This window comes from Giraffa tippelskirchi, chromosome 4, assembly GCF_054371585.1.
Source record: "Giraffa tippelskirchi isolate mGirTip1 chromosome 4, T2T-mGirTip1v1.2.pri, whole genome shotgun sequence".
Taxonomy (NCBI): Eukaryota; Metazoa; Chordata; class Mammalia; order Artiodactyla; family Giraffidae; genus Giraffa; species Giraffa tippelskirchi.
The window spans coordinates 153,301,530-153,313,936 of NC_137278.1; the positions used below are offsets into that span (position 1 = coordinate 153,301,530).

At 36.7% G+C, this 12,407-nt stretch overlaps 1 protein-coding gene across 2 annotated transcripts in view; it reads right to left on the reverse strand.

Moving 5' to 3' along the window:
• The window catches only part of SLC16A7 (solute carrier family 16 member 7), a 255,680-nt gene that overhangs the window by 205,297 nt on the left and 37,976 nt on the right, over positions 1-12,407 (reverse strand). Inside the window, exon 3 of one of the 2 annotated variants that reach the window (XM_081586803.1) lies at positions 3,915-3,972. The exons of the other annotated variant lie outside the window; for it this stretch is intronic. The gene's annotated coding sequence lies outside the window, so the exon portion shown is untranslated. The remainder of the gene's footprint in view (positions 1-3,914; positions 3,973-12,407) is intronic. 2 annotated transcript variants of the gene reach the window in all.

A 12,407-nucleotide genomic window follows, 5' to 3' on the forward strand; every position in this document is an offset into this window, starting at 1 on the left:
TGACATTTTACATAGTATTCAGGTTCACTTAAAGCAATGCCCTTCTTCCCCATCCAATGTAATACAAAAGCTTTTCTTTTGGGAAGCCCTTTCAAGGAAAAAATACAGACATTCAATGTCTGCAATTCCATTATAGCAACAATTTGTACTGCATATAGTATTTTCCCAGTCAGTCAGAAATAAATATAATAGGAGAGTGTTACTTGGAGATTAGGGAAATCATATGTTCCTCTACCTTTCCATAGTCGAGAAAAGAAATTCAAGTACACAGTACTATTTGCCTTATTGAGTCATAACATCCTTCATTAAGTGTTTCCACATAAGAATCCATAGAGGGCAATGTACAAAGTCTGTAATTCAGGGCTGGATGAAAATAATTATCAGCTACTATTTCATAGTAAACATCTGGTTTTCTTGGTGCCATTTAGAACAACAAACAGCTCATAAGCCCATTCATTCTCGGTCCCAGTTGATTTAATTTGAACAATTATGCTTAATATTTGTTTTCATTTTCTAAATTACAAAATAATTAGCCTTAATCTTGAGTTTTGATTTATTATTTCTTTTACAGATGGAAATGCTGCAATATTCTGGGTAAATTTTCAAACAAAATTTGCCCTGTGTCTTTCCTATCTGATATAATCTTATGAACATAATTTTCATTCTCATAAGAATAAACTACTGGGTAATAGTTGACAGCTGTTCTTGACAGTTAAAGCTTGAATGTTGACTAATCAACACACCTGAAAGTAGAAATACTTGATTGCAATTATATTTTAAGACACTTCTCCTGTGACTTTAAATAGGGGAGGCATCTTCTGTGCATTTTTTTACCAGTCAGCTCCACATGTAATCTCAAAAACAGAATTCAGTAAAAATCTGCTGAGGTTTTATGTGCAACAAAAATGGAAACAATAGATATTTCATGGGTGCTCACTGTGTATCAAGAACTATGTTAAAATGTTTCTACGTATTATCTATCTAATCTTCATAAACAAAAGAAAGACTTTCTCTCAATTTTGCAAGTAAGGAAACTGAAAGGTGTGAATCTTAGGACTGTGCTCAAGTCACACAGCAGCTCAGTAATATCCTCTCTACTCAGGTCTGTCTGGTTCTAGGGTTTGTAATATTACGCAACACCCTACATAATACTGTGCTCTTTTAGGCCATACGTACATAGATGAATGAAAAGTGGTCCTTACCTCAGAGAATTTAGTAGGTAATCTAATTAGAACATTTATATTAATAGCTATAAAAGGTAGAAAGAAACTGCCAGCAAAGGAGTCCAGATTAAGCGGTATAGCAATTCAGACTAGAGTGGGTGGAGCAATTTTTTGTGGGTGAAAGAATCAATCTTCTTATAGGAGAGAAAAGTAGCAGAGTACAGTGTCCTAATTATAAGCATAAACACACTGGATTCAAATCTAAACTCTGTTACTTATCAGCTGCATGATCTTGACCATTTCAGGGGCTCAATTTCTTCATCTGCAATATACAGGTAATAACAATTGCTTTATAGTGTCATTGTGAAAATTGGAAGAGCCAATATTTATAAAGCAAGGTAGAATCATGCCTGGCAAATACCATTTGTCTATTTGCTTAAAAAACTTTTGAATAGGACCTTTAAAAGCAGGAAGAAAATTGCCTTTTGACATGGAGAACAGTGAAATGAGGAAGGAATTAGATATATATGTATTTTTTTGTGGACTTAGAGCCTTCAAGTCACTATGAAGTGATTTAAATTTTAAAGATTCTGTGACTCAGAAAGTAATATTTGCAGCTAAATTCATAACTCACATATGACAAAACCAGTTTAAATTCATAACATTTGGTTCCTTTTTATGACTAAGGAATATTCCATTGTCTATATATAACACATCTTCTTTATCCATTCCTCTGCCCATAGACATTTCGGTTGCTTCCATATATTTTCTATTGTAAATAGTGCTACAATAAACATTGGGGTACATGCATCCTTTCGAATTATGGTTTTCTCTTGATATATGCCTGGGAGTGGGATTGCTGGAACATATGGTAGCCATAAAAATGAATGAAATGTATTAACACACATATATGGAATCTAGAAAGATGGTACAGGTGACCTATTTGCAGGGCAGCAATAGAGATGCAGACATAGCGAACAGACTTGTGTACACAGTGGAGAAAGGAGAGGTAGGGATGAATTGAAAGAGTAACACTGAAACATATACATTATCATAGGTAAAACAAATAGCCAGTGGGAATTTGCTGTATGATGTAGGGGGTTCAAACCTGGTGCTCTGTTACAACCTGGAGGGTTGAGATGGGAGGTAGGAGGGAAGTTCAAGAAGGAGAAGACATATGTATATCTGTGGCTGATTTATGTTGATATATGGCATAAGTGGGCTTCCCACATAGCTCAGTTGGTAAAGCATCTGCCTGCAGTACAGGAGACCTGGGTTCAATTCCTGGGTCGGGAAGTTCCCCTGGAGAAGGAAATGGCAATCCACTCCAGTATTCTTGCCTGGAGAATCCCACGGACAGAGGATCCTGGTGGGCTATGGTTCATGGAATCACAATAGTCAGACATGACTTAGCGCTCTCTTTATGGCATAAACTAACACAATATTGTAAAGCAATTATCCTCCAATTAAAAATAAAAGAAAAAATAATTTTAAAAAAGGAATGAAATAATGCCATTTGTGGTGACATGGATGGACCTAGACATTGTCATGCAGAAAGAGGTAAGTCAGAAAGATAAATATTATATAATATTTGTTATAGGTGGAATCTAGAAAAGTGGTATAGATGAAGTTACTTGCAAAGCAGCAAGACATAGAGAACAAATTTGTGGTTACCAGAGGGGGAAGGCAAGGTGGGATGAATTGGGAGATTAGAATTGACATATATACGCTATTATATTTAAAATGGATACCTAATGGGAACCTACTGTGTTGCACAGGAAACTATTGTGCCATGTGGTGACCTAGATGGAAAAGGGATCTTAAAAAGAGCAAATATATGTATACATGTAACTTGATTCACTTTGCTGTACAGCAGTAACTTATACAACATTGTAAATCTTACTCTATTCCAGTGTCAATTAAATAACGTTTAACATTCAGATGATTCACAGAACTCACTCTGAAGTTCCCTATTCCTACCACTGCCTTTAGCTAAGATTATTTCTTTATTCTTATTCCTCTGGTCATTAGGACCTGGCATTTGTAACTCCATGATCTCTCCGGAATCTACCTTCTCTTCTCTTTTCTAATTGTCTTTGCCTTATTAAGGATAACCATTCTCTGCTTCCTTTAAATTATTCCCTTAATTCACTCTCACTCCCCCCACATAACCCTCCTTCCCTGTTTTATTTTTGTTTTACAGAACAGATTTGAATCTTTCAATTTACAGGTCTTATATTCAAAAGCCTTGTGATGCCAGTAGAATGCAATCCACATTTGAAAAAAACAAATGAATATCTGTGTCTAATCCCTCATGAATGATCCTGGCTTTCTGAGGTGAATCATTTCATGGACTTAGAACTTTCTTGTCAGTCCGATATATCTGTTGTGCTCTCTTTCTGCTATCTAGTCAACCTCTCCTCTTGACTGGTTTTATTAACATGATGTGACCCATTATTCTAGTAGTATCAGAATTCTGGAAAAAAAATGACTGGATACATCTATGAAGATCTCACTGCAAAATGACAAAATGGACACAGTGACATAGCTTAAAGGAAACACAACAAACTTAAATAGAGGTTTGCTGATAGAAAAATTTGTAAATGTAGAGGACACTTGTTTTCCCTTTTCTGACCTTTTAATTGTACACTATAATAGTTTGGGGGAGTATTTTTGGGAGGGCTGGGCCCCATGGATTCTCAAATATTTGGAATTGAATGTAAACATAGAAACAAAGAAACACATACTTACTTTCTGCCTGTAAATGTCTGGAGCTGGAGCTGGTGAAGTAACTGAGACAACTTTCTCTCTAGAAGAGAAAGAAAGAGTGCTAATTTCTGAGGCTGTGCATCCACCATTCGGTAAACCAGAGATACATAAGATTCCTCACAAGTAATCACAAGTCAATCAGATGCCAGCGAATGCACTTGGGCCTGAGTTGTCTCAAAGGTATCACACTTAAGAAACTCTTTGACATGCCTCCAGGAGATAGAAGGTGAAGAAACGTAGCAAGAAGTCTGCTTTGCATTTTCCCACATCAGAAAACAGTTCACAAAGGGCTGGATTAAACAGCACTAATCAAGTAAAACTTTTGCCTACTTTCCTTGCATCCCAGCACTGATCCTGGCAGTGCAAACAGCAGAAAAGTAAGTGAAGGAAAACAAGATAAATTACATCTTTGTCAGACCATGTCCCCAGGAAAAAAAGATAGGCCTAACTTGAAGGAAGAGAACAAACTGTAACTTGACTGGTTGGATGTTTAATGTAAGATAGAATCAGACTTCTTACTTCTTGGGAGTGGTGGTTAAGTTGTGAGATCTTCCTGAGATGTCCTTAACAGAGAGAGTTAAATCTGACATGTTGTATTTTAAAAGAGAAATATTATATAATGTATAGTTTGTCCCATCACATTTTGCCCATTCAATAAACCACTTGTTAATAGAACCTTTCCCAGCAGCATCTAAACTTGCCTTAAACTCTACCATTTAAAAGAACCAAAGGAAAATACTCATTAGATCCTACTTTTCTCTACACAGTGCTTAAAATTTTTTGCAATGCAAATCTTTGCAGAAGTTATTTGTCCCACCCCTGTTCACTCCCTCTATCACTTCTAATTATTCCTTGATAGTGTGTGCTCTGCTCATCACTTCCCCTTTCCTGAAGCAAATGTTGATAACCTTCATTTTCTAACTCCAGTGGATATTGTTCAGTTGTTTTATTTGAGAACTCACTAGAATGTGCCAACTGTAAACTCTCTCCTTGAAACTCTCTTCTACTCGCTTCCATTATATTGCCCTCTCCTGTTTTTCCTCCAGCTTTGTTGCCAGATATTTTCAGTCTTCTTGTAGGATCATCTTCTTCTACAATTAGATGTTGGAGTTGCTCATAGCTTAGCGCTAGCCCATCTTTTCCTGTTATGTAGTATATACTCTTCTTCAGTAAACTTACTAATATCTGCAACTTTATTTATCATCTGTATGCCAGTGATTTCCCAATTTATTTTAAGCCTATATATTCAACAATTGACTTGATATGTCCATGTAAACATCACAAATGCACTTACAGCTTCACATGTCCAGAACTAATCCTATACTCATTAGCCTCTAATCTGTGTCTCTTCCAAGGTTCTGTATTTCTTCAAATGGTAATACTATTCGTTCAGTTCTATAAACCACAAATATTTAAGTCTTCTCTGACATCTGCCCCTTGGCGAACTTCCATATGTACTCTTTAATCTACACACTTTCTCTGTCCTCAGTAGAATTTTCTCTAGTTCCTATTTTTCCTACACCATGTCAACTCAAGCCCTCTGGCTGATCTCCCCACTTCTACACTTACCCTCCTCAGGTCTACACTCCATGTGTTGTTGATGTTCAGTCACTAAGCTGTGTCTGCCTGTGCAACTCCATGAACTGCAGCTCACCAGGCTTCCCTTGTCTTCACTATCTCCCAAAGTTTGCTCAAACTCATGTCCATTGGGTTGGTGATGCCATCCAACCATCTTATCCTCTGCTGCCTCCTTCTTTTGCCCTCAATCGTTCCCAGCATCAGGGTATTTCCAGTGAGCTGACTCTTTGCATCAGGTGCCCATAGTATTGGAGCTTCATCTTCAGCATCAGTCCTTCCAATGAATATTTAGGATTGATCTCCTTGCTGTCCAAGGGACTCTCAAGAGTCTTCTCCAACACCAAAGTTCGAAAAGCGTCAATTCTTCAGTGTGCAGCTTTCTTTATGGTTCAACTGACTCATCCATACATGACTACTGAAAAAACCATAGCTTTGATTGTACCGACCTTTGTTGGCACAGTGGTTTCTGCTTTTAAATACATTATCTAGGTTTGTCATAGCTTTCCTTCCAAGGAGCAAGTGCCTTTAAATTTCATGGCTGCAGTCACAGTCTGCGGTGATTTTGGAGCCCCAGAAAATAAAGTCGGTCACTGTTTCCACTTTTCCCCCATCTATTTGCCATGAAGTGATGGGACTGGATGCCATGATCTTAGTTTTTTGAATGTTGAGTTTTAAGCCAGCTTTTTCACTCTCCTCTTTCACCAGCTCATTATTGCAAAACTCAGGCTTAACTTGAAGTAAGTAGGGAAAACCACTAGGCCATTCAGGTATGACCTAAATCAAATCTCTTATGATTATACAGTTATGTTGTTGTTCAGTCACTTAGTTGTGGCCAACTCTCTGGGACCTCATTTACTGTAGCACACCAGGTTCCTCTGTCCTTCACTATCTCCCGGACTTTGCTCAAACTCATGTCCATTGGGTTAGAGATGCCATCCAACCATCTCATCCTTTGCTACCCCCTTCTCCTTTTGCCTTCCATCTTTTGAAACATCAGGGACTTTTCCAATGAGTCGGTTCTTCACATTAGGTGCTAAAGTATTGGAGTTTCAGCATCAGCCCTTCCAATGAATATTCAGGGCTTATTTCCTTTAGGATGGACTGGTTGGATCTCCGTGCTGCCCAAGGGACTCTCGAGTCTTCTCCAACACCACAGTTCAAAAGTATCAATTCTTTGGCACTTAGCCTTTATGGTCCAACTCTCACATCCATACATGACTACTGGAAAAACCATATCTTTGACTAAAAGGACTTTTGTACCTTAATTAAAATTTATTTCATTGCTACAAAATGCTAACAATCATTTGAGTCTGCAGTGGGTCGCAATCTTTCCTGGTGTGGTCTCACCTCAACATTGATGACTGCTGATGATCAGGGTGGTGATTGCTGAAGGATGGGATCAGTCCAGTTCAGTTCTGTCCCTCAGTCATGTCCAACCTTTGTGACCCCATGGACTGCAGCATGTCAGGCTTCCCAGTTCAACACCAACTCCCAGAGCCTGCTCATTGACTCAGTGATGCCATTCAGCCATCTCATCCCCTGTCTCCTCCTGACTTCAATCTTCCCCAGCATCAGGGTCTTTTCCAGTGAGTCTATTCTTCACATCAGGTGGCCAAAATATCCCTTCAATGAATATTCAGGACTGATTTCCTTTAGGATGGACTGGTTCGATCTCCTTGCAGTCCAAGGGATTATCAAGAGTCTTCTCCAACATCAGAGTTCAAAAGCATCAATGAAGGATGGGATGGCTGTGGTCATTTCATAAAATAAGACAGCAATGGAGTTTGCAGCATTGATTGACTGACTCTTCCTTTCATGAATGATCTCTCCATGCAATGCTGTTTGATAACATTTTACTCAGAGTAGAGTTTCTTTCAGAACTGGAGTTAATCTTCTCAAACCCTGCCACTGCTTTATCAACTAGGTTTATGTAATACTCTAAATCCTTTGTTATCATTTCAATAAACTCCTCAGCATCTTTACCAGGAGTTCAGTTCAATTCAGTAACTCAGTCATGTCCAACTCTTTGTGATCCCATGAACTGCAGCATGCCAGGCCTCCCTGTCCATCACCAACTCCCGGAATTGACCCAAACTCATGTCCATTGAGTCGGTGATGCCATCCAACCATCTCATCCTCTGTTGTCCCCTTCTCTTCCTGCCCTCAATCTTCCCCAGCATCAGGGTCTTTTCAAATGAGTCAGCTCTTCGCATCAGGTGGCCAAAGTATTGGAGTTTCAGGTTCAGCATCAGTCCTGCCAATGAACACCCAGGACTGATCTCCTTTAGGATGGACTGGTTGGATCCCCTTGCAGTCCAAGGGACTCTCAAGAGTCTCCTCCAACACCACAATTCAAAAGCATTAATTCTTCGGCGCTCAGCTTTCTTCACAGTCCAACTCTTACATCCATATAGGAGTAGTTTCCATCTTAACAAACCACTTTCCTTGTTCATCCATAATAAGCAATTCCTCATCTGTTCATTTTATCATGAAATTGCAACAACTCAGTCCATCTTCAGGTGCCACTTCTAAGCCTAGTTCTTTAGCTGTTTCCATTACATATGCAGTTACTTCCTCTGCTGAAGCCTTGAGCTGCTCAAAGTCATCCATGAGAGTTGAAATCAACTTCTTCCAAACTCCTGTTAATGTTGATATTTTGACCTCTTCCCATGAACATTAAGGTCTTTAATAGTATCTAGAATGCTGCATCCTTTTCTGAAGGTTTTCAATTAATTTTGCCCAGATCTATCAAAAGAATCACTATCTTTTTTTTTTTGACTTAAATAGCAAACTTTAATTAATTGATATTTATAATACACTTTACTCAATAGCAGAATGAACATTCATATGAAAATTATACAGAACATATACTAAATAGACAATATTCTGGGCAATAGAGCTTATATGAATATGTTTAGAAGGATTCAGTCATACAAAATACATTCTTTGATCACGTGAAATCAAATTAGAAATACATTTCAGAGGAATATCTGAAAAACAAAATATTTGCAAACTTAAACACATTAAAAAAAGAAATCTCAATGAATCAAATAAGCTATTACAAGGAAAATTAGTATTTGGCATTGAATTAATATGAAAACTCAACAAAAAGTTTTATGGGATTAAATTAAAGACTATCAAGAGAGAAAGAATGGTCTCTAAATAATTTAACTTACTTTCTTAAATGATTAGAGGAAAATCCACTAAGTCAAAATTAGCAGGAGAACTATGTAAAGGTTACACTTGGGAATTTGTTATACCCTTACAAAATGTATTTCTTACATAATATTACTTGAAAGTTGAAATTATCACTTGACCCATGACTACAGAATGGATGTTGTGCTAACAGCCATTAAAACAATGCTTATCTCATTGTACATCTCTATCAGAATTCTTGGATGACCAGGTGTGTTGTCAGTGAGCAGAAATATTTAGAAACCTTTTTTCTTTTTTCTGAGTGGTATGTCTCAACAGTGGGCTTAAACTATTCAGCAAATCCTGTCATAAACAGATGGGCTCTTATCCAGGCTTTGCTGTTCCATTTATAGAGCACAGAGTAGGTTTAGCGTAATTCTCAAGGACCCTAGGACTTCCAGAATGGCAAGTGAGCATTGGTTTCAACATCAAGTCACCAACTGCATTAGCCCCCAACAAAAGTGCCAATCTGTCCTTTGAAGCTTTAAAGCCAGGCACTTATGTCTCCTCTCTTGCTATGAAAATCACACATGGCATCTTTCTTCCAATGTAAGTCTGTTTTGTCTACATTGAAACTATGTTGGTTAGCATGGCTATTTTCATTAATTACCTGAGCTAGACCTCCTGGATAACTTGCTGCAGCTTCTACATGGTTATCTGCTGTTTCATCTTACACTTTTATGTTATGGAGGTGGTGTCTTTCCTCAAACCTCATGAACCAAGCTCTGCTAGCTTTACACTTTTCTTTTGCAGCTTCCTTACTTTTCTCAACCTTCATAGAATTGAAGAGAGTTAAGGCCTTGCTCTGAGTAAGGGTTGGTTTAAGAAAATGGTTTGAAGTGTTTAATCTTCTATCCAGACCACTTAAACTTTCTCCATATAGCAATAAGGTTATTTTGCTTGCTTATCATTTGTATGTTCAGTGGGAGCATTTTTAATTTCCTTTAAGAACTTTTCCTTTGTATTCACAACTTGGCTATTTGGCACAAGAGGTCCAACTTTCAGCCTGTCTCAGCTTTGAACATGCCTTCCTCAATAAGCTTAATAATTTCTAGCTTCAGGTTTAATGTGAGAGACATGAGAGTCTTCCTTTTACATGAACACTTAGAGGCCATTGTAAGGCTATTAATTGGCCTAATTTCAGTGTTATTGTGTCTCAGGCAACAGGGAGGCCTGAAGAGAACTAGAGAGATAAGGGAACAGCTAGTTTAAGGATCAGTGAGAGCACTCACATTTACTGATTTTTGCCACCTTATGAGGGCACAGTTTGTGACCTCCCCAAACAATTGTAACAACAAAGATCACTGATCACCATAACAAATATTATAATAATGAAAACATTTAAATATTGAAAGAATTAGCAAAATGTGACACAAAGACACAAAATAGCAAATACTATTAGAAAAATGGTGTTGATACACTTGGTTATTTCAAGGTTTCCATAAAGCTTAAAATAGTCAAAACCTCAATATTTGAAAAGCACAGTAAAACATGATATTCCTGTATATATAATTACAACTAGGTTTTTGGCAACCAGTTTATTTTCCATATGGAATTTATCACAGTTCACTAACTTACAGATTATATCTATGTTTACTTGTTTTGTCTTATTTTGCTTTTCACTTTTTTTTCCTTGGTCTTCACCTGTATTCTTCTTAAGTGCTTCAAAACTGTTTGTATTTTTATATTGGTAAGCCATTATCTGTGGTAATACAGAAGTCTTTTGCATTTTCAAGCAGACTTAGCTATTCTAAGCAAATAGCTCAATGTCTAATTATTTTCATTACACAGGAGTTTTCAGTCCTTACTGATATTCTTATATTTTAAGTTCTATATTTTAACATTCTTTTTATTCATGACTATTTGTCTCCTTGTTCAGTCTTGGATATTAATTCCATTCCTTTCTGCTTGTGCTTTTGGCCTTCACATAGTCTTTGAGTTGTTTTTCTGTTTTGTTTGTTTTTTCTCAACTGATTTGCTGGTTTACCTTTAGTGATTTCTAGTATATGAACGGAGAAGGCAATGGCACCCCACTCCAGTACTCTTGCCTGGGAAACCCCATGGACAGAGGAGCCTGGTAGGCTGCAGCCCATGGGGTCGCAGAGAGTCGGACACGACTGAGCGACTTCACTTTCACTTTTCACTGTCATGCACTGGAGGAGGAAATGGCAACCCACTCCAGTATTCTTGCCTGGAGAATCCCAGGGATGGGGGAGCCTGGAGGGCTGCCGTCTATGGGGTCGCACAGAGTCGGACACGACTGACGCGACTAAGCAGCAGCAGCAGCAGCAGCAGTATATGAACTGCTTATCTAATAGAAGAATTAAAATAAATCCTTTAGTGGTGTGTTATATTCACTTCATTTTAAAACAAGGTTTCCGAACATTTTTGGTGTCATTAACCATTTGGGTATCTGTTGAAGCCCATGGAGCCCTTCTTTCTCAGGTTTAAATAAATAAAATTAAATGCATAGAGTTATCAAGGAAAATGTTATAGAAAACATTTACCAAAATATTTAAAATCAGTATACATTAATATATATACTTGTGTTTGTTAACATATTACAAAGGATGGTAAAACTTGGATCTAATAATTTCCAAATTCCAAAGTCATTATGGTCTTAAAGATATTTTACAAATATATATTTTACATATATATATATATTATATATATAAATATTATATAATTTATATAATATATAATATATATATAATATATAATTTTATAATATATAAATTATATAATATATATTATATATATTAATAATATATATAATATATAAATAAATATATATTATATATATATATTTTACAAATATATCTACAATAACATATCTGATATGAGTATGGCTCTGTTAAAGTTGTAGATACTACTGTAGTTTGGTTTGAAGACAATGCTTACTTTCAAAAACACAATGCTTACTTTAATCAGAGATTAGTGAAAATTAAGTATGTATTTTTTAAAAAATTAGTATGTATCTTTTGATCCAAGTTTGATGACTCATAAATTATATTCCTGTATCCCATGGGGATCCAGGGACCTTTGGTTACTAATTCCTGCTTTCAAGCATGCTGAATTTATAGTGAGCAGCATTTATTCCATAAATATTTATTGCATTCGATAATGATTGCTGTAAGGATTGAAGCCTATGATTGGCTCTTGAAGAATTTGCAATTTGATGGAGATAGACATGTAAACAGAGAATTAAACTAGATATAAAGCTAGATTTATATATGCTGTATTAAAAATTTTCTAAGTGTCAAGTGGAAGAATTATGGACTAGTAGAGACTGTTAAGTGGGCAACTATATTATATATTCAGGCTTGCTTTTAATAAGCAAAATTTGGCAGCATTCTAGAGACCAGAATTGTTTGGAGATGGTTGACGATGGTGTCAATGATGGTGATAATGATGATGATCTTTGGGTATGCACATGAGGAGAAGGCTGAAAATGTTGCCAAAGGAAAATAAAGAGCTAAGGAAATTTTCAAAATTTCTAATTGGATTACTGCATGGATAGTATTGCTATTTGCCAAAAGAAGGCATTAATTCTGATTTTAAAAAAAAGTTATGCATTCCTTTTTGGAAATGGAAAATTGAGGCATTGGGTGGGAATGTCCAGCAGAAAAGTAGAGTAACAGAAAGAAATAATGACTGTGTTTGGGAAATCAATGATATGTAAATAATTTTAATCACTAGAAA